The 23,779-nt window shown below is 41.0% G+C and overlaps 1 long non-coding RNA gene across 1 annotated transcript; it reads right to left on the bottom strand.

Annotated features, from left to right (window-relative positions):
• Positions 1–15,818: 15,818 nt before the first annotated feature.
• On the bottom strand, positions 15,819–22,158 carry LOC122193820. The gene is made up of 2 exons (XR_006182991.1): positions 22,024–22,158; positions 15,819–17,410 (listed from the first exon to the last, which is right to left on the bottom strand). It is a non-coding gene; the product is annotated as an uncharacterized LOC122193820 (long non-coding RNA).
• Positions 22,159–23,779: the final 1,621 nt, after the last annotated feature.

Here is a 23,779-nt window from a genome sequence, read left to right as displayed (position 1 = left end):
GGTTTTAAGTTTCAGATGAGGTTTTTGCTTATGCCCACCTCAGGAAATGAATATTGCATTCATAAATTGTTTTTCTTATCCAGGAGATGAACCTTAACATTTTCATTCAGCCCCAGAGTATTAGATTTCTTTAACACTTTGCCACATTAGAATATGTTTTCCATCTGAATGTGATGATGCAATATCTGAAGAAAAAGTTGGCTGAGTGGCATTCCATAACAAGCAATAAAAGTTTATGATGCACAGAGTATGATAATTGGCACAATATGAATTGAATACTTCCTTATGGATAATATTTGATAAGATATAGCATGTGTAGCTATCATAACATTTCAATCAACCCACGATTGCTACTTTAAACTATATTTATTTTATTGTCTCCATAATGGATTTTACAGTGCCAAAAATTGGTCTGACTTCACTAGAAAGATGAAAAATCAGTGTGTTCTTTTCCCTGGTGCATTTATTTCCCACTGAAAATCTTCCCTCTTATATTCTTTCTTCTCCTTTTTCTCAACCCACCTCCTTGCCATGAGCTGTTGACATATGATTTGTTGAAAGTCGAAGCTAGTGGACACCAGTGTTTAATTTTTCCCTCCCATCGTGGCATTATTTTTGCATAGGGGCTTTTACAAGGTTAATTAAACCATAATGGAGAAATCATTCACGGACAATGTCCTTTCCCAGTTTCCAGATTTTATAAACCTCACACCTGTTTTTCTTAGGTTTTTGTGCTGCATCAGCCTATAAATCCTCCTGTATTTCCCAGTGTAGTTTCTTATGAAATAAAACTTTTTCCCTCCATTTGCTCAACTGTTTTCAATACTTGCAGTCAAGCCTGAAGTTGTCAATCAAGGAACAGCTTATCAGTCTGAGCTTTTCCTTTTCAAGCTTATGCTCGGTGACTTTTGAGACCTGTCAACACCCAGTTGATTTTAGCCTTAACAATAAAGTCACACTCTATCTCCCACCTAGTAGCTTTAGATTAAATTCTGATGTCATATACGTCATATTTACATAGTTAAAACTCATAACAAAGCAACCCACAGGCAATAGGATGTAATAACCATGCAACAGAGCCATTTCCTGTCCCCTTTTTTCTCTCACACTATGTTTCGTGTAGTTTATTGGATGTGAATGTTTTGAAAATGAAAATCGTCTGGGAAAAAACTGCTAGCCAGGCGTGAGGTTTAGAAGAATTCAACTAAAAGAATATATAGAGTTGTAAATGCTTGGCCACCTCTGGTATTGTAAAATAGAAACTCTTTCAATATTCCTTTCATTTCCACGAGAAGAATAGATGGGAGGCCACAATTATGTGCTCCAACAGTCGATTTTTAATATCTTTAATTCTGCTCATATTAAAGGAAAACAATTAACTTGGAGTCAGAAAGCCTTAAACACCAAAAGTTTTACAGTTTTCATTTTAAAGCACAAAGGACCTACTTCAAATACAATGCAACGGGAACTTTAACCACGGGCTATGTTTAAAAGACAAATCCACCATGGTACTTTAAACAATCAATTAAGGCAAGTTTAACAATTTTTTTTCAGCCTCACAAAATAGCCCCATTAAATGAAGGAAAATAAAAACCGCTGTGTGCTTCTCTCTCCCACATACTCACACATGCGTGAACATGCAGAGGACCCTTTAGCCATAGTCATATCACGAAAGTGTGTTTTGTTTTAAAACAGCTGTGAAAAGAGTAAGCCTTCACTTTTATGCAGAGCAGCGCAGTACCTTCTGCAAACTGGTTTTTCAGATGGAGAATAGTCAGAATCCTCCCATCGATTGAGTCATCGCTAAAATTATGAATGAATCTCAGCTTCAGTGATTCTGAGTGAAAATTAAAATACTGTTTCAAATTATTTATCAAGGGTTATTTTTTTCACCAGTATTGAACTAGATTAAAATTTGAACATAATGCCCAAAAAGAGAATTAAAAAAGTGAGAGGAGAAGGCATCAGTGCCTGCTGGAAGGACTTCATGGTGGGCAGATCCTGTAACATTTCCCTTCTACCCTCACCATGCCTGTCTCCAGGATGTTCCAGGACGGAAATAAAAGCCCCTTTAATGCTGAAAGGGGACACTCCAGGGGCTCCTCCAATTGCTAATACCTTATGAGTAGGTTGGGCTTAAATGCACATGTCTGCCTGTATTGAGCAGGGCTTGCATCACGGGTTGAGTGCAGTGGGCTTGCCCAGATGTATGGCCAGCATCCAGTTCCTGCAATTCTAGCCGCTTCTGTTTTCCTTGCTGCCGTGGCTGCTACAATTGTTCCAGCAGTTTTCTTTGCTGTGATGGCTGGGCCAGTAAAGGTTAAATCAAACTGACCTCGGGGCCAGACAGCCCACCACGGATTTGGGAGAACAGTTTTATTTGTGCTGTGTTCTCCATTTTTTTGCTCGGTACATAATGGTCCATTTCAAAATGAACCACGTGTCAAAGCACTGGCTTTCTGGCTTGTTCTGAGAAAGCAGGCTAAAAAAAAATCCTAGCTATATTGCAGGATCATGGAAAAAGGATTTGTGGGTGACCCTGATTTAGATGTCAGATGGAAGCTGCCAGGGCTGAATGAGGAGGTGCAGAAAAGGTGAATACTGGGGGTATGAGCAGGAGCGATGATCACAAAGGGCCTCTGCTGAACTACTAGCTCTGGTCTTGGAGGTTGTGCTTCAGAAATGCTGTGATGAAAGGGGCACCCAGAGACTTACAGAAGGACAGCAAGTACAAACAGAGATTGAGGAAACAAGGGGAGGAAAGAAATTTCATTCTGTTTTGTCCAGGGGAAAAAAAATAGAGATAAGAAATGGCAATAGGTTTTAAGTGCTCTGAATAATAACATGCTGAAGAAGAAGGACATCTTCTCTCTCTGCTCAACTCCCTTTAAGTGACAAGCAGTAGCATGCTAAAATTGGAGCAGGGAATAAGGTCAGCAGTAGGAAAATACTCATCAGAAGGACATAGGTCTCATGGGAGGTTGCTAAATCTATTCCCTGGCTCCTGTCATTTTTTCCTGATAGGAGCTTACGGCTGCAGAAAAGGCATAGGATGGACATCCAATGGTAGCAGCAGAGAAGCAGTCACACAAGGTCAAGTTACTGCTGAGCAGTTCAGGGTCTTCTTGAGCCTCCTGCAGCCACAGACCTGTGAATCTGGTGGAGCATCCTACCTCAGTCAGTCAACCTGGCCATTAGTACCAGGGTTTGGCTATCTCTGCAGAAGGAAAAAAATATATGGGTATAGTTAACATGTGTAAGTCTAACGCATAACAGATGTAGCCATGTATGTAGCCAGAAGGTGTTCATTGTGAGTGCTGGAGTGACGATTGCCTCAGCTTGCACCACATTTTTTTTTGTGCCAGTGCTGCATTTCTCCCATCATTTGCCTGCTTCGCCCCAGAGCATGAGTGCTTTTTTCTTCCAGCACACTGAAACACCCAGTCTCGTGCCAGGATCAAACCCATTGTTGGACCTCTCTGTACCACAGGAGGTTTCAGACGTCACACAGCCAATCTGGCATTCAGAGTTGCTGAGCTCTTGCTGAGTTCTTGCACCATGTGATGAAGACAGCAAGAACAGCAGATGTTCAGCAACTCTGCAAGTCAATCCAAGAGACCTCTCTGGAGTTGATCTGATGGCAGAAGGATCCTGTTCTGTGTATAGTATATAAAACCCGTGCTGTGGGCTCCCTGTTCCTGAAATGTACATGCTACGTAGGTATAGGGTAAAACTGCCCTCAGAGACTTCTGTCAGCTTCATATAGTAGTAAGGAGTTTGTAGGAAGCCTTCAGAGAGCTTGATGGAATGGACATAGACCAGTGAATCCTGTAGCAGGTGAACTTGTAAGAGAGATGTGATAGGCTTGCTTTTTCTTCCCTAAATCAGAGATTTGTATCAGTAGAAGCCACATGAGTTACTGTGCATTACAGAAGCAAAGTGCTGCTGAGCAGCTTCCATCTCTGGACTCCTCCTGGTCTGAGACTAGTGAAGGCAGAAGACAGGATCCGTGCTCCTCGTGGACACCCTTTAATAACATCGTGGTTCCTATCTCCACACCTTACTGCAGCTCTGCAGCTTGTCAGTCACAATATGTTGGGTGCCAGCCTGAGCTCAGAGCTGGCAGGGACTCAAGCCTGCAAGGAGTGGTCTCCAGCAGCTCTCAAAGGCCTTTCATACTGCCTTCTTTGCCTATAGCAAGGCTTGGCCACAGCTTTTTGGGGAAAGCATATGTTCCTGCATTGTTTTCCTTACCTTTTTGTTTATTTAATCAGAACATTTCCTTCATTCATCTACTATAGTTATAATTTGTCTAGGATAGGGATGCTTTTCATGTCACTCATCTGGACAGTGTCTGAGACAACATTGCTCTGGGCCACTACTATTCTCCAAATAGTAATAGCAGTGGTGACGATAAGGATAATAAATACTTAAGGCTTTATAGCTGAGGGAAACATGAATTGGGAGCTACATGCCCACAGGAAATGGTGGGAGAAGGAAGTTGGAGGTGACTTGCTCAGTAAATGTATTCCTATCTTTTCTTCTGTGGGTGTTACATGACACATTAGGCTTTCTGATTCCTTGGTGAATGAAGCATGGTGTGCATAATATGGAAAGATGACATTGCACGTGAGTTTTATGATGATTACAAAGGCAGAAGCCAGGGTGCAGCGTGAGTTGCTTTCAACTAGTCTTCTACCAGACAGTCAAACAGGGAGAAAATATGGGGAAATAAAGGGAATAAAAGGGAGGAATGACTGGATTTGTTGGAGGAATGAAGCAGACTGAGACTCAGGATAAACACATTCAGCTTGCCCAGTTTGTCAATATTAGCTGTGCAAGTGATAAAACAATCAGACCAACAGAATGGCCTCAGATACTGCAAACTGTTACACAAGTCAACTTTGCATGTCACATTAATGAATATTTATGAAAATTAATATGAAACAATGGAAACGTTCAGTCATTAAAATATGACCTGCCAACTGCTTCCACCATTGTTTTCACTGTACCCCATAAAACAAAGAACATTTGGAGTCCAGGCCTCTGCTTCATTTTCAGCTTGTCCCAAGCTTGTGATTTGTAGTTGCAATTTTGTCAAGATGTAAGAAAACAGTGGCCGGCCCCACCATTGGCATCTGCCAGTGGATCTACAAGAACTTCACTGTGCAACAACTGCCACAGAAATGAGCTGTGTCTTCTCAAACTCCGCACTGCATTTTCTTTGTGGAGCTAAAGGCATTCTTCTGTCCCCCATTATGCAGGGTAGATCCTGTTTTTCCTACTGGGAGCTGGGCCACAGGGCTGGGGCAGACATCCGTGTGACGAAACATCAGAGCAGATGGTTTCAGGCTATTCCTGAATCATGCTCAGGCACTACTCATCAGATCCAAAGATCTCACTCGGTATCATCAGTATATCGTCACAGATCTAGAATTAACATACAGAGATATCTTGCGATTAATGTGTTTTTTCTTTACACTTTGGACAGCAGATATCTGTGGTCTCAGTGAGTTAATGACTGGCAGACATTGATTTTCCAGTGACCTGTAAGGATGCTTGCTCTTGATCTCAATTCAGCACTCCTGCTGGTATGTTTTCTTACCCTTTTTTAAACTTACAGTCTTGGACTGACTCCCACACGTGGAGTTTTTGCTCTCTCAAACTACATGTAACAAAAGCAAGATCCTTTTTTGCTAATTACATTCTATTCTTCAATATGCTTTATTCCGTTTTTGTTCACTTCCTTTCTCCCTCTGTAAATAATCTTTTCTCTGTACCAAATTGTGTTGGCTTGACTTTGAATCCAGCCTTCACCTCCATCTCAAGATTTCTGCACTTGCTGCTCACTGCCAGCCTTGCTTTAGGCTCAGAGGCTCTTTACTCCTTTGCCACGCTCCAGCCACACACACACTTACGAGCCGTGGGAGCTGAGTTTCTCCACACGGCCTGTTCTGATCTCTCACATCTTCACCCTCCTTCTTTTCAGAACAAGGGATTAAAAAACAAAGTAACAAATCATTTTCTGGACTGGAGGTTTATGCATTGATCCCTCTTTAGTCCTGGCACCTTCTATTCTCCTTTAATCTTATCTGTAGCTCATCCATACACAATTTCAGAATCAAATAAAGTATGAAGCATATAATGCTTCTTTCCCTAGCTTCCTGCTTTCACAGACTTCCTTACTTCCAGAATTAGAAGTGGCAGAGCTCTCTTTTCATGCCTGAATCTCAGTTTTCCTGATTCCCTTCTTGGCTTCACAATCTGTGAGTGGTTTGGCTCCTCTTTGTCTAGGTAACGCACCTTACAGGCATCACACACACACACCTATGAAGATAAACTGCTACCCAAAGGGCAAACACAGAACGAACAACTGAGACAAATGAATACCTGTGATCCAGCAAGAAAACGCATTATTTGAGAAAAACAATGCCACATGCTTTTAGTAACATTAGGGACAAAAAATGCTTTGCATTTTTCATTGCTCTTCCTTCCAAAGACAGCTGCAAAAGACAGCTGCAAAGAGATCAGCATTTTTTGTTGTTGTTTGCTTGTTTCCCTGGCTCAAGCCATAGATTCATGTGGTAACTTGAAAAAAAATGTCGTTTTGGCTTTGGATACATTCAGTTGTCCCCTACTGTTTTATGCAGAGCTAAACTCAAACCAGTAACATAAGCACAGCTCTGAACATAGGTTTGGACGTAAATCAGACTGTACCAGCAGCCCCAACACCATCTTTCCCCCATCCCGAGGTTCCATTGGCATCCCCAGCAAAGACACGGACAGGCTTTAAACAAAACCAGGAGGGCTGGAGCCAGCTCTGGATATTTGAAGTACCTGCTCATATTGCCTTGTCCAAGCTCATTGTCTTTCATAATTACCATCATATGTTTCTATGTGCAATGTGACTGAAAGATAGCTTTATTTCCGCTTCACTCTTTGCTTATTCTGCATGGCAGCATATACAGCAGGAGTCTCTCACAGTTGTACAAAAGTAGGGATCAAAGTGCCCATAAACACGCAGAATCAGCAGCCTGGGCTTATTTTCACTAGTGAGGATAGTTCAGCTGTGTGCTCTCTGATGGAAAATAGCTTAAACTCTCCCTTTCTGCTGAAATTAAATGCAGATAGTTTTTTGCCTGCTATAAATGCATCTTCTCCTTTAACTGTAGTTTCATTGAAGTAAAAGCATGCTGTACAACATTTTAAATATCATTTATATACTTTTTTCCTCTAAGGTAAACATAATATTAATTTAATATGGAAGAAAAATAATACATTATTTTATACTTGAAAAGTTTAACACGAAATTAAATCTACGTACACAATTTTTCTCAGTTTCACAGAGAACTGTCAATGCTACTTTGCTATTTTCACGTGGGTTCGTTTTGTTGTTAACACTCCCTAATCCCAAGACTGCTATGAGCAACATTTTGCAATTCTGTGTACTCAAGATTATCTGACGATGTTACCTCACCAAAGACATTTCTATTTGGAGGCTGAAAGGAAGAAGTTGTGAACAGAAGGCAGGACTCCTTATAAAATGAAAGACAGTATTACAAACTTCACAGCATCACTACAGATCAGTATCCTTCAATTCTGGGTCACATGAGCACCACAATTCGCTATTTCCCTAACAAACTAGGAGTATTTACAAATATTTCCATTGAAAGGGAGGATTGCCTGCAGGCTAATTAAATGTATATCCAGAAATACAGCAATAACAAGACCCTGTGTATGAACAGATTGTCATAGAATCATAGAATCATAGAATGGCCTGGGTTGAAAAGGACCTCAAATATCATCTAGTTCCAAGCCCCCTGCCATAGGCAGGGTCGCTGCCCAGAGCCACATCCAGCCTGGTATCCTACACTGCTCCACAATTTTACACAGTTCTACTCAGGACCAAAATAGCACAACTCAGAGAGGAGCAGTTCATTCATCTGGGAGATTTGGGATTTCAGGTGCCATCATAACATTTGTAACTTCTATGACTATGTGTATGGCTAATTATCAGCAGAGCACTCTGTTGTAGAGATATTTTCATGAGTTAAGCAATTCTGGATCCGAAGAAATATGTATGCAGACCATCTGCCTCTCATGGTCACCACCTTCTAGATTTCAGCAGAACTGTGCCTTCTCTCTGCATCAAACCATCAAAGGAGGCCCAACACAGTTAGGGAATCCATTAGAAACCTCAAACCTTGGTCCAACTTGCTATAAATATTTATTGAATTTGGAAAATATGTGAGACAAATCTAAACTGACCTTGGTCTGATGTATTGTGTTTGGCAAAACATGGTTGTTTTGTATGATTATGACTCTCTCAAACCAGACAAAGCTAAGTGGTTTCATTTGAATGAAACTGAAGCTTAAATCAAAGTTAGAGAGACATTACTGGAACAAAAGTTATTGGGTTTTTTGTATTTTTTTCTTTTCTTTTTCTTTTATTCTTTCGTTTTTTATTTCCACAGGAAGAAATGTTGTTTTGGTTTGGTTCTTTTTTCATCTTGAGCCAAAATCCATAAAATATTTTATCTGTGACTTTAGCCTTCCTGCACATATACAAATGGAAAATTGTGTTGCTTTTTAGTACAGTGCATTTCCTGATTGTTTTCTACCAATGTTCACCTAAATGTAAGAAGTTCTCATAGCTTTCTCAAGTGAATTTCTCCAGAACAAATAAATATTTCCAGAATATAGAACTTTTCTTGCCTAAAGTAGGCAGACTCAACAAAAAAAAAAAAAAAAAAGAAAGAAAGAAACTCTCATGGTTTTATTGGAGAGATTAGCACAAATTACTATTCTGAATGTTAAATTACAGGGAACAGGCAATGAAAGTGACACACTGGAACAGGTTGCCCAAGGAGGTTGTGGAAAACATACAAACCTGAGCCAAATGCAAAGGAAGGGCACAGAATACAGAACATGAGTATTGAGAAATGCAATAGGCCATGCTTAAGAAATGATATGGTAAGAAACATGCACTTGGGAACTTCACACTGGGATGGTTTAACTCCCCAGTGTTCAGTCACCAGAGCATGCCCTTTGTGGGGCTCAGATGCTTGCGGGGCCATGCAACAGCCAACAAAAATGCCTACAGTATTTCAGTGCAGCAGAAGTGAGCCACATTTCACAGTCTGGTCTTTCAATGGATTGCCCCAAATTCAGTGTTTGCAGAACAACGTGCCAGAAACATAAAGTGAGATCAATTTATACTCTGCAACAAGCACATCTAAAATAACACCCATTCCCACCGTGGAGGAAGGAAGAGGCTAGCTTTCATTAAGCTGCTGAAGTACAGCAATTTCATTCATTAAAAACAATTCTTTGCTTTAGCACACAACACAAAACACCCACAGACCACAGGAAATATCTGGGCTAATTCTCCTGCCCTTTCACCTCTCACACATTTGAGTGTTCTGCTTTCTTCCTCCTGTCCATCTGCTTTAATCATTAGCAAAAGTCTTGTGCAACAGCTCTCGCAAGTGAAGTCAGCTGTCATCGGAGCATATTTAAACTCTGACTGTTAGTTTCCACTAAATCAGCCCTATGCCCACAGGCCTCATTAAGCACAAGGAAGGGCAGTGGTGCAGGTCCCAAAAAGCTTGAGGGGGGACCAGCCATTAGCACACAAAACTGTGATCCAAGCAGTCCTTGGAACAGGCTTATATCTTCCTGGGTATTCAGGTAGCTTTGGAATGGAAATGTGATAGGCGCAGAAAACCATCACCGTGTGACCTGAGCACTGGGGATAGGTCTGAGGATGGTGGTTTTGCAATGTAGGCATTCAAGTGCCAAAATATACGACCAGTAGAAGGGAAAAATAAGTGCAGCCAGTAGTCCAGTAAAGTCAGTACAGAGAGGACTGCAGTGTAAGACCTGGAGAGGGTTTGAATTTGCTTAGAAAACAAGCTTCCTTTTCAAAACATCCTTGCCTTCCCACAGAGCAATGTCTGGAGGGAGAGAACAAGGTAAGGGCTGGGAAAGAACTTCATGGCCAATCAGGACAGACTCATGGACAAAGAGGCTTCAAAAAGTTGCAGCGCTTTTTGCACAGCAAGGGCATTCACAATAAAGCATATAAAGTGAGATCCATTGCAAAAAGGTTTCGTCTTGGATTATATTTGCAGGAGAACTGCATACGAAATTCAGAGATAAAATTGCAGCTAACAAGCTAGGCCAAAAAGCAATTGGTAGCAGATTACTTGGCCATGTCCTTACGTGTCTTTCATTTTTGTTGCCTACATTGTAAATATACTGCCCACTTTGTTGAAAAACTATCTGATATAGCATGAGTGTCCAACCTTTTGGCTTGCCTGGGTTGTACTGATTGAGAAGGAATTGTCTTGGGCAGCATTAGTGTATATAAGTAACAAAACTTTTTTTTAATATTTTTTATTATAACTTAAAAAAAACCATGAACCAAGAGGGTTGGGCACATATGTGCTAGAGTATTAAATATTATAGATATTATAGAATATAGATATTATTAATCATTACACAGGCCTGGAGAACAACATATCTGTGGAATAAGGTCAAGTAAAAATGTGAGGCTTTGTTGTGCATATTCATTTCAGATGTATGGTTGAGTGCACATATTTGGATGAGATCCTCATTTGCTGTGAATTTGCATACTAGAATTAAAGAAAGTACTGACTGCCAGAACAATTACACAATCACAGTATATTCCATTCATGACCAGAGCACTTAGGTTAGATATCTTAGGTTTGTAAAAGTGCAGCATAAAGGTGAGACTACAGAGTGATCAAAAGCATTGTAAGTGGCATGGCAAAGATGAAAAGGAAATTTTTATTCATTGTTTTGGGGCACCATCTTTAGGCCTACCCTTGCCATTGTCCACTCTGTGAAATATGTGCATGTTTAAAATACCCATATGGAAGTACATTTTCACATAGCATGCATCTCAGTTACACAAGCCAAAAAGAATCAGACATTTATGGAAGGTTAATCTACACTGGTTAGGAAGACAAGTGAAGCTCCACCTGCCTTGCACTACTACTCTGCCACTACATGCCTGCTGCCAACCAGTGTTAGCAGCAAGATCTGAGTGATCTTCAGCTTTCCACAATGACAACATGTTCATATCCTCCAGAGAGCTTAGCAACTTATCGGACATCTTGCCAAGTATTTGGCTCAAATGTTAAAGTCACTGACTGAAACACTACAAAGCAAACAAATGAATAAGCAGTGAAAACTCACGATCCCATTGCAGCATTGCCAAATTATCACCTAGTATCTTAAGCAGTGTTTTTAATCTCGAGCATAGTTTTCTTATTAGCTGATGGAAGGGTGGCAAGCCTACAGAGGAAATTACCCTGAGCTTCAGAAAATAAGGTATGTTCCCCTTACAGCAGCAAGAGATTCAGGTTACCCTGGGTGTACACTCTGTAAATGTGTATATTTAATGAAATAAGTTTGAATGTTTCAACAAAGGTGAATCACTCATGTTAATGCAAGTGCAATCAAAGCTATATCAACACCTTTATTTTGAAATTGCATTTTATCAGATCACTTTCACTCTAGTTTCACCAAGTGAAAAAACCTGTGTCAAGGATGGCCCCAGTGAGGTAGCTCCTAAAACGAGCTCCTGACTTCGGGCTCCAGGCTCCTGCTCACCGTCTCCCTCCAGAGGAGCATGGAGCTGTTGGTGCTTAGAGAGCAAGGGAGCTCCTTGGACCAGTCTTGAGCTAAAGCACCCTTTCACATGTTTGCTGAAATGAGTCTGGCTGTTTTCCGCCTTCTTACACCTCTCTAAATGGCCACATTTTAAAATACACACATACAAAGCGCACACGAGAACATTTCACATTTGGTTTCTGCAATGTAATGGTTTTGCTAGCTTTGTTATGGTTTCTTGCACCAGATGTAGGAATGCTCAGACATATGGAAAGGAAAATCAGCTACAGCAAAAATGAGCTAGCAGTCGCTGTTGCAGGTTCCTTGCATATAGGTGAAGAACATCAAAGATAGTGTCAACCAATAACCAGAATGATTTAGATAACCACTGGCATTTCCACCTTCCTTATAAACAGCCTCAGCTCAAAGCAGTGTAATGCTAGGCCATGCTTGCTCAGTTCTTCAAAGGAAGCAATTCCAGAAAAATCCTGATGTCAACAGAAAGAAATGTAAGCCTCTTCACAGCCTAGTTCAGGTCTGTCCACCAAAAAAAAAAAAAAAAAAAAAAAAAGGATTAAAATGAGTGTTCCTAGGAGCACTCCAGCCTTAGAGATATTACGTAGGACAACGTTTTAAAATGATGCAGAACTAAGGGAAAATTTAGACATGGGACAGACATCCAGACATCCTGTGGACACACTTGGACTAGCTTTCATCTCACCAGCTTGCTGACTGATGGCAAGACACCAGCACGGTCGAAGTAGTGGGTGGAAAGAGCCCTGTGGAGTGCAGAAAATGCCTGCAGCTCTGACATTTACTCTGCTTGGCTGTTGCTGCCCCAGGGATAAAGACATGAGGGGGAATGCCCTGTGTTGTGGAAGCTTGCCTGAGCCTTTCTGTGACATGTTCCTGGTCCCCTTCCTCCTCCTCATCCTCCAACACCAAGTAGCACCACTGAGAAGCTCAGGGGCAATATAGTGTGCACAGATGTCCATGGTGGTGTGAAGGGCACAGTCAACTGACCATATAAATAGCCAGCCTCTCCCTTGGATTTCAGTGGCCTCTTCCCAGTGTCTCATCTATCTTGCTTAAAGCTTGCATGTGTCCACAGCACACCATTCCCATGGCACCACAGGCAGTCTTGGTCCGGGAGACACTTGCTGGGGTGGTTCTGCACAGCAAGATCTGCTTTTCAAAAGCCTTGACTCCAAGTGACTTGGGGATCACTTACAGAAGCATACAGAATACTTTGTTTCAGAGCTCAATGGTCTGTTTGTGTGTTTACCAACCAGAGGGGGGTTATAGCGCACAATTTTGCCAAGGGAAAAAGGTGTTCCAAGAAGAGCAGCAGCAGCTGTAAGCAGGCTCTGGGAATTAAATAATGGCATCTTATAAAACTTCACAAATTGAGCCAATAAGTGTGCAATAAGTCAGTTTTGAAATTACTGTCTTATATCAAGTTTCTCTAATAAAAGTCAAATTTGTGCTTAGAAAAGCTTAAAGCCCATATGTAGGAAAATTTTATAACTCTAATGGGAGCCATGATAAAGCAGCATGTTAGTAAATACATGTGTAAGCAGCACAGTACAAAGAGAAAAGTAGCAATATGTTAATTATCTCCCTCCTGTATTATTTTTGTTGTCACTGTGGATGCAACTGCAGTGAAACACATGCATGGTCCTGACAGCTGTTCTGCTCCACGAGGAATAAAACGGCAGGAAGACTGGCAATGCGAAAGAGAGGAAACAGAGGCTTTTTTTCTATAAAGATATGTTATGTGTCCATCCAAAGATAGAGAAAAACCTATTTGAGTTCTTGGTGTCTGATTCAGAGACAACTTTTTAAAAAGAGATATATGGGTTGGAAAATAAATCTGTTTGATATAGCCTGTGGGGAAAGGCTTTATACCAGCACCATCATTACCCACTTATCTTGGAACCATTGCAAACCATCGTGCCAGCATTGACAGAGAGGTAGCCTCTCACATCCAGAAGGTCCATACAGCCCCTGGCAGGCACAGCAGGAGAGTGTGGAGCCAACCTGGAATCCGGTTCTCCTCCAGATGAAAGGTGAGCAAGCTGTGTCTGCTCTGCAGGTGTGACACTTGGACACCATGCAGAAGACACATCCTCTTGCTGGAGAGGTTCCCTGGATGGTGCACCCATGACATAACCATCCACTCTATGCAGCACTGCTGAGTAATGTCAGTTTATCCAAATTACTGATGGGTTGATTGTTGTCTATGCCAAAACTTCCCATTACCTAAAATAAAAGTGAGCAAACTCTTTTTGCTTCATTTGCTCTTAGCCATAGAGCAGCACCATTCTGTCCTGTCCAAAAGAGATAATTACCTCTCCATTAATAATACCAGAATGAGGCAAGCCAGATCTTCATAAACAGGTATTGGTCATCTCACTTGAACATTTTTGTGATTATAACATCTAACAGAATATCTTATATGAAAGTTGCCTCACTCCTTTTTCCAAAGAAAGAGCATATTCTTAAATAATGTATGTTTAAACAGGTTGTGCTTAAACAGGAAAGGTGGAAAGACAAAAGAATGAGCAGCATGACAAGGTGATTTTGTATGCTGAGTAGATCAGAAGATTACAGGATAAAAAGAGCACATCACGCATGCAGTCATTCCTGTGTCCTCCAAACCTCACTGACCTACCATAGCAGTCATAGAATCATAGAATCATAGAATGGGTTGGGTTGGAAGGGATCTTAAAGCCCACCCAATTTCAACCTCCTGCCATAGGCAGGGCTGCCCCCACCAGCTAAGGCTGCCCAGAGCTCACCCAACCAGACCATGAATACCTCCAGAAATGGGGCTCTGGGCAGAAGTCACCAGCTCACCTAGAAGACATTAACCATAATACAGTTAATAGAAATGTTCCTCAGGGAGAGGACTGAACTCAACACGGGCATTTAAGTCTGCAAGTCTTAGCGAATGCAGTGTCAATAACAGAAGTCCCACAATAGGTTATGTCTCTAAGATATACTTATCTCTTCACCATTTCTTTCAACTTCTCTCTTGTGGCTCTGGTTCAGCCTGTTGGATTTTGTATTTTTTTATTCTTAGGCATTTGACCCATGCACCGTACTCCATAAGCACCAACACTAATATATATATTAGATAATGTTTAAAGCCTGGACATTACAATGCCTACTTGTTTTTATGGAACTACATTTGGGCTTAATGTAGTAGACGGTCACCTTTTCTTTTTTTAATCATTTTGAGTTATAAAGCAAGGCCATATCAAACAATTTCCCTTATCTTTGGGAGAAAAAAAAAAAGTAGCTTTATAACCTTTTCTTATCACCAGGCCTCCCTCAGACCCACTGTTCCTCAGATTACTGCATGCTGCGTTGTTAGAAATAGACAAATTATATCCTCTTCCTGTGATATCATGACTAAAACTGTATAAACAAGTGTTTCAGATAGTGATGCACTAACAACAAGCCAGGTCATCCCAGTGTGCAAACGCAACAGGAACACAAAGTTCATGATAAGTGTTTCAAGAAAGTAATTCCCCCAGATGCAGCTGCTCTGGATTTAGAGATCAGAAAAACTGCTTTACCTGTTGCATTCCACCCAACTTTGATCACAACAAAGTATGCAAGCTTGCAAGCCTCTTTTCTTAGCATGATACTGCTTTAAGTATCTGGCTGACTCCTTGAGTAATGCCTGCTGTTGTAGTTTGTGTTGCTTTGATATTTCCTTTGGGTTTTTGCTTTTTGGGTACACAGATATGATGAGTATGTTGAAGAGGAAGGGTAATGGACACTGACTGTGCCCATCTGTCAGCTATGGATGGTTAGATGATCCCTGCTTCCATCAGGACCTTCGGAGTTAAGCTCAGCAGCCATTCATGGTCTTTTCCCCCAAATATATTAGCCAGTGCTTTAGAAAGCCTAAGCTCAGATCATGGCTTGTTCTGAAAACAAGAATCCAGGCTTTGAACTTGATTCATAATCCAGAGGAAAGAAAAAACAGCTTTCCTTCACATCCTTAAGATGTGCAGATCTCCTTGGTCTAATTTCAGGCAACCCAGTTCCACCCAAATCCCTGTCTATAGGGTGCCCTGTAGCTGGAGCAAGGCCTTCACAGATGCCAAGGGAATACAAAACACTAAAAAAAAAAACCAAACACAACAGATTGGAGAGAAGCAAGGTTTCCATTCCTGGAAGTTCCGTTTCACATTTTATTCTGCAGCACGTCCAAGATGGGCAGAAATTGTCTCAGTTGAGAGAAACTGCATAACAACCTACTACAAATAGCCTGAGATAATACACCTGACTTTCAGTAGAATGTTCAGCTCTCACACTCTGTATCCAACTCAGTTTTGGCTGCAATACTGGGCAGAAAGCTGCAGTCTCAGCTGAGTAAAATGAGAGGAATGTCCACATATATCTCTGTCAGATGTTCGAAGAAAGGCTAAGGTAACTACCCAGAACCTGAAAATCCAGCATCTGAAATAACAGATCTCAGCTTCACCTCCACAACATTTTACATCTGACACTGCAGAATTTCACTCATCATCTTGATTTTGTATGTACAAGTATATAAAACTGATAAGTTCTGGAGCAAACAGTACAGTCTGTTTCATATAATTATTCTGACAAATACATAATTCTGTAGTGGAATTTAAGTTGCATTCTTTTAGTACAGTAAATATATGGTGTTTTTGAAAATATTTGTGTTTCTCTACAGAGAACACTTTTGAAGCTCTTTCACCTTTGAGATATTAAGACATTGCAAAAGCATAACCAAAAGGTTTGGTCACTGTTTTTTCTTTTCCCCCAAATGCGACAATGTGCTCTGCTCTCAAATTGGAAAATACCGCTGTCTCTATATTTCATGATATCCTGGGGAATACAAAGTGATCTCTTTTATGGACTAGGACAGAGGGGCATTGGAACAGCATGTGCAGGAAGTCACAGTGCAGCCACTGGGGATTCAGGGAGATGCAAAAAAACCTCACATTTCTACTTACAATCCTATCTGGGAAGCAATTTCCCAATAATATAAGAAGATATATGGATAGCCTGACCTATTTTTTTGTAGAGACTCACTGCAGCTGAGTATTTCCTGTACTGACCTGGATCCAATATCATAGAACCTAATAAATCAGTTAATATTTCAGGTAACTAAAATATTAAAAGATGCCTTGAAGATTTAAAATTTTTCCACACATCATACTCTAGCTTAACAAACAAAGGTAATGTGAAGCATGTAAAAATTCTCCTCTTTCATTAATTTTTCATTCTTTTTTTTTTTTTTTTTTTCTCTTAAAAACTTTTCAGCCAAGAGAGGGAAAGCCATGACCTTAGAAAACGCTTTTCTCTTTACTACAGTGTTTGGAGACAATGTGTGTGGCACTTTTAAGTGATACATAATCCCCAGCTCTTCCCCTCAGTCTCTGAGGAATACATACAGCGTCTCTTGTTGTGGTAAGAGCAATTTCCCAGAATGCAGGCTTGCATCTAATGTTGTTCAGTTATTCAATGTTTCTGGTCAGTTATGGTTTGTCCACAAACATAGGAATTTCTTCTGTCATTTGACACAAGTGTCCAAATCTTCATTTGTGTCACATAGGCTCCATGGCAGTCACTCCTCATTTCTCCTACACGCGGAGACTCCGTATCACCACTCCAGGAATAATTACAGTTGGAATTGGCCCAGCTCCTTTCACTTAGTCGGGTTCTGCTGACTGTGATGTAACTGCACAGGCATCAACTGCTTAGCCCAGGAGAATCTGAGAATCTTTCCATTAAAAATAAAATAATTAAAAAAAAGAAGAAGAAGAAGAAGAAAAAAAAAAAGAAAGAAAAAGGGAATGCTGAAGCCTTTCTATTGTTTTCCTAAAACAAAAGGAACCCAGTTTCACAAAACCAAAGCTTTTATATTAATCAGAGGATCTGTTGATCTTTGCAAAGCACTACATTTCTTGAAAGATCAAGGAGCTGAGACAGTTAATATGATCTCTTAGAGAGAGCTTTAGTAGCAGAAAAGGGTTTGCTGAAGGCATTTTCCTATACTTGGGGTTTTAGATAATTTAATACACAACAACTAGGATGACACGCTTCTATGGAAAAGGTCATAATTCATTCCAGTCCATCTGCAAGCCAGGAATTCTAAGATTTGTATAAGTCTTTTGTAAAATGGCCAATTTCATGTAGAGCATGCAAACACTCAGAATTGCAACTGGCAGGAGACAAAATTCACTAACAGCCAAATGGATTTAAACTCCAATTCACTTGGGTTACTAGATAAGCACTAAATTAAACTTTACAAAAAAAAAAAAAAAAAAAAAAAAAAAAAATTAACACCAAAATAATATGTTCCCGTCAATCCATAGATATTAATTCAACCTAAACTGCATAAAACTCAATGTTTTGCATTTTTCATGAATATCTGATGTAGACTTGTTGGTTTTCAAGCTATCCTGCCTTTTCCAGGCCTGTAGAGGAACATACGCACTAAGGTCCGTGGTGTACTTACAGCTAGCAGCTTACTTACTAATTTTAGATGTGTTTCCTATTTGTAAATGTTCCTTTCACTAAGTGTGATTTGACTGTTAATTTCTTTCTTTTACTTGATATCATAGCTGGCATAATGTGCTTCAGGTTACAGGCTGGCACGCAGTAATCATTGCAAGAATCCAGAAAAATGCGCCTAAGATTTGAGCTAAAATTTCCAGTAATCAGCAATGAATTCATTGATAAAGACACATCCTTGTTGCAGATAAAGATATATCCTTGTGTTTGCGTGCTTCACTGTAACTACATAACATCATTATGTTATATATGGCTAATGCTAGAAGAATACATTTTAGTTTGGCGCTGGATCAGGGACTTATTTATTACCAGAAAAACACTAAAATGCTCTGTAGCATTCCTTTTTACTTTAGAATAAAGAATAAAACGATTGGAATTTTTTTCTCCATTTTATTTTCTTGATCAATATATAAATATATATATTTTAGCATAAATGTGGACTTGATATCATCAGCATAGTTTAAGAACACATTTTACTTCTAAGAAACGGATTATTGCTTGGGAAATGTTTAAGAACAAATAACCAAACAAAATCCTAACTTTTCACAAAGGTATTTTATAATTACTAGCTTTATTTTTAACAGTTAAAATAGGAGATGCCATTCCAAAATATTCTGCCTTTCGTTTAGAAAACAAATTATTAAAAAAAGTTCTCTGACCCTTAAGTGTTTCTAAACTTTCAGGTTTTAACTGTGCTATCCACAAAAGATGCCAGAATTTCTTATGCTTAGGTTAACCTGATCTTTTCCCCCTGAACTACAAACAGATCACCTACCCTAGAAGCAGTCAACAGAAAGACAAAACAGTCACAAACCTCAGCCTGAGAGCAGTGGCACAGCAGAGCTGCTTTGCAGTTATAGTGGAAGTGACCCTTAAGCAGCTCTCCAGACCACAGGAGGCAGGAGTGCGGTCTCTCCATCTCTCTTTATCTCGGTCTGGAAATGGCTATACACTGAAATCATTCATCCCACCCCAACACGCGTTGTGCAACCAAAGCAGCTATTCCACTGCCATTACAGCTTGATGCACTGTGGGTGGACCAGCATGAATTTCTGCCCACCTTGGGGTGGACTGGGGTACAAGTTGCCCACACATCAGTTGTGGCTTCATCCCAGAGGGAAATATCCCTACTGGCTGTCCAGAGCACATGGCTGGTGCAGCAGCCATCTCAGCCATCCAGTATTAATCCTCCGCTGCATCTGAGCCAGAGCCCCAAGAGTCCCCAGGGCAGAATAGCCATTTAATAGCAACGTTTCTCAGTACACTCTAAATTTGGCCAAGTCAAGCAGCTGCAGTCCTATGTTAGTCATTTGGCAGGCAGTTTGATCCTGCAATTTGTTGAGCACACATAGTAGTCCTTTAATGTAGTCCATTAAACAAGTCTCAGTGTATGTGAGTAGCTTTGGATTCGGTGGGAATACTTCAGCAACTGAGCAGTTTGGGTTTCAGGAGTTCTGTCCTGTTGAGTACATGGGAGTTTTGCCATTGAATTCCACTGGTGGGGGGTTCTTCTAGATTAGGAGGACTCTGTAGCAGAGCAAGAAAAAAAATGCTTGTAGGCATCATGTGTGATTAGCTTGGCATTTCTGTTCTGCAAAAGGAAAATTTTCCATGTGCAAAATGTGCACTTTAAGTTATGCAATTATAGTCACTGTAAGTGTCTCTTTCCTGACAGATGCAGACTAATTTTGAAGATGCCAAGCACCCCTAGGAACAAATAGCCCAGAGCTGTTTTGGCAGCATGACAACAACATGGTGGTTCCAGCATCCTTTTGACACAAACCCCCAGGGCATACAAGCCGTGGTACATCCAAACTGCCCTTAAGATACTTCCAGAGCAAACCTAGATTTGTTTTACATTAAGACCCACTGGAGTAAAATGAGAGTGAGTCAAGTTAAAGGTATCACATGCTTGCAAAGGCTTAAAATGCCGTTTTTCTCCTAAATCCTCCCAAACACATTCTTCTGGTTAATCCTGAGAATCCAGGGAACAAAAAGGCACTTCACGTAGTGTGGCTCATCTGGATAATGAAATATCCAGAGGAATTAGGTCTGGGAAAATGCTCTGATTTGCTGTTGTTTGAAGGCTGGATAAGTTAATAGTGTCACTGGTGAAGATAATCCAAAGAATTTCAGAGATAAACAGAGGCTGAAATGCTCCTGGGTTAATGGATAGCTGATGTTACACCTTGTTATTCCTTTTTAAAACTCTGCACTTATAAAGACTGTCAACAGCAACGGATACAGTGGACATAAGGGTGCTCATGTCCACCAGACAGCTCAATTTTTACCAAACTACCACATATTCTTTGACCTGCAGATATTTTTCCACACATGCTATACACATCAGTGCTGACCTACCCCAGTTTGGTTGCTTATGGTTATTGCCGCTCACAGAGCACCAATAGTGGGCTGGAGGATCTGCAGTCAAGCAGAAGGAAAGGTCACTACTGAAATAGCTTTCAAAGAAGAGGGCTGTCTGCAGCAGCAGATGCACGTCCTCACACACACTCCTGTGTCCCCCCGAAGTCAGCGGACTGCAGGAGGAGCAGATGGGGCTGCCTGCACAGAGCAGCAAAAGAAAGGTTCAGAAACACCCTGGGCCGGAGAGAGGGGTCAAGAACAGAGGAAATAAAAGTTCAGCAGAATAAGCTTTGCTCATTATCAGGGTTTGGAAGCTGGTTTGGCTGCCTATTTCTCCTCTGATTTGTAAATGCCTCTTTGAAAAGGAGACTTATAAACCACTTAAGATAAATATATTTTAAGAGTAGTTAAAAGAGGCAGAGCTGGCCAGTCACACTACGATAAAAAGACCATATTGATCATTGTTTTTAATAGCAGAAAAACAAAGCAAAACAACAACAAGAACAACAACAAAAAAAAAACCAAAACTGTGTTGGTCAAGTAATTTCTTCCTGCTGAAGACAGCAAAAATATTAATTGAACAACTTACTTGAGGAAAACTTTGGCAATTATTTAGTCAGCTGTAGTTACAGCTGAATTTATGTCTGTTTCCCTCCTCATTGTTATGAGAGTCTCCCTTGGGATCTAACAGTATGAGATAGTACAAAAATGCTTTTATTTTACTTTATTTTATTGCCTACACCCAAATGCTTGGTAATTGCACTAGGTTTTCTCAACATGACAAAAGAAGAACATGCTGAGTGTGAATTTTAATAGCAAAAATTATCTGAGAAACAAAAACTTCATTTTCCTAACTGCCAACCTCTTGGACACCAGCAAATAACAAAGAAAAATGTCACCTAGAAAGAGATGTCCAGCCAACACATGACCTGGCTTGAATGAGATGACAAAGTACCTAGAATCCAACATTCTAACACAGCTCTTAAGGTCACCAAGATGAAATCAGTTCCAAGCATTCCAAGTCTTGTACCTGCACAGCAAGCTGTAGGATTTGCATTGCAAGGCATCCGTACGGCCCCTTCTCCACATGCACACACCAGGCATGCACAGCGTTTTCACAGCGCTGGGAAAAACAATCACAGTGTGAAATGAAAAATGCAGCAAAGCCAGCAGGTGTCTGGGGACATAGCAGCATTTCCTCCCTTTATTCTTTTGCTTTTTCCTTCTGCTTTTATCCATCTCTTCCTTGGTGCACTCACATTCACAGCCACCCTCGGCCCTGTCACCACTAGGCAACAGCCCTCCTCCTGTCCCTACACACACGGGCAAGACAAGAGGATTCATGGGCTGAATGTGGTCTGCCCACCCAAAAGGATTTTGAAATATTCCCTCCAGGGTTAGCAAACAGCAGCCCTAAGAGCCCAAGCTCCACACTGTAGCCCAAACACCACTTACTATAATCCCTTGCTGCCTTCCGTGCTTGTATAGTACAGACCTTCTTGAGTTACAAGACACTTTGAAGATCTCACCTTCTCCCATTACTTGTCTTTTACATAAAATGTCCACAGATGTGAGTCTGCCGGTGTGTCAGAGGACTGTGGTTAATAATTTATAAACCAATGCTTCCTATTGGGCACGGTATGTAACACACAGGAGTACGGGAGTGGGCTGCCTTGCTGCAGGAGCACCCTCTGCTGACAGGCGGCTGCCCTGAGGTAGGATAACGGCCACCTAGACCAGGGTAGTGGTTGGATTGTGGCTATTAAACCCCTCATCCTGCAGCAAGCAGCAAGGCTTCTTGTCCCCAGCAAAGTACAAATGAGCAGGACTCTGGTGGAAATATGTGTAATATTTCCCCACGTGTAATTCTTGAGAACCCCACACAATGCAGCCCCAAGTTGTGAAATGTCGCTCGCAGGAAGCCCGGAGTTTCTGTGTGCACACTCCAGCAATCACACTGAAAAGGCTCTTCTTGAGCCAAAGCCACAAGGAAGTAGTCTAGACAGCTACACCTGAAAATAGGCCATTGTGTGTGATGGCGTATGCCCTGCACTCCTAATTCAGCCCAGGTCTGAGTGGAGCATGGGAGAGGATGTGGGCAGACAGATTTGCAGTGTGGAAGATAATTCCCTGCAGGTGGGAGTGATGCTCTGGACCAGCAGTCCCAGCCAGAGAAGGGTCCTCTCCCAAGGGGTGTGCACTGGATGGATCTTGTTCAACTCCCTTCCCATCTGTGACAGCTCTGGAGCTTGAAATTCCAGTAACAATGGTGAGAACAGTCCTACAGCATCGTCCTGCAGGGATCCTTGTAGTATGTCATCATAAATAAACAATTTGGCATAGCTAGGAATGGCTGCTCCATAAAGAACCATTGTGTAGCTCAAGAGCACTAATGGCAAGTGCTTATCCTTACTTCTCTTAGCACATCTATCTTTATGAGCATTGTCTCATTGCTGCTTCACTTTTTGGCAACATTTTTAATGTTTATAAACAGTTTTAAAATATTTAATGTATGTATTTAAATGCAGAAGGCTCAACACTAATTGGTAAGCCAACAGTTTGTTACATACATCAGAGATCCTTGAGAGATTTTAAATCGATGATAGATTTCAGATTCTCCAAACACAATACATAGTGTAAATGTTCAAGAAAAGCATTCCAGGGCACTGTGCAATTTCAGCTTGCTTTGAATTTTATTATGTCTTTGGACATTTTTTGTACCAGGAATGTGGATACAAAACCAAAACGTTCACAGCTCTCTAGGCATATCTTTACTGACCTGAGGAAGAGTTTGTGTGCCGAAAGCTTGTCTGCTTTTCCGACTAGTGCAATAAAAGATACTGCTTTCCCTAGCAAAGCTTGCCTCGTTGACTGATCAAAATGCTGCAAATGTTATTTCTAGCAGTGCCTTATTATTCAGATCAGAAGGCCAGCTTTAAAAGTCTATGTTAGTTACATGATGTCCTCATGTAGCTGGAAACCAGAGTGAAACTCTCCTGCTTGAAGCTTTAGTCTGCTTATATCCCATTTGTGGGATGGGAGCCCATTTTTGTTCCAGGTAACATGGGTAGCTCTGCTCCTCACACAGAACCTCTCTTGCCAATCTGCTGTTATTAGGGCAAGAATAAAGGCTGAGGTGATGTATAACATGGCGTAAGTGGAATTAGTCTCCATTCACTCACTCACCAACATCCTCACAGAGGACAGACTT

Source organism: Lagopus leucura, unplaced genomic scaffold (genome assembly GCF_019238085.1).
Source record: "Lagopus leucura isolate 7727_CA_CO unplaced genomic scaffold, USGS_WTPT01 Super-Scaffold_73, whole genome shotgun sequence".
Classification (NCBI taxonomy): domain Eukaryota; kingdom Metazoa; phylum Chordata; class Aves; order Galliformes; family Phasianidae; genus Lagopus; species Lagopus leucura.
Note: the sequence above shows the minus strand (reverse complement) of the source record. Positions and strands in the feature narration are given on the sequence as shown.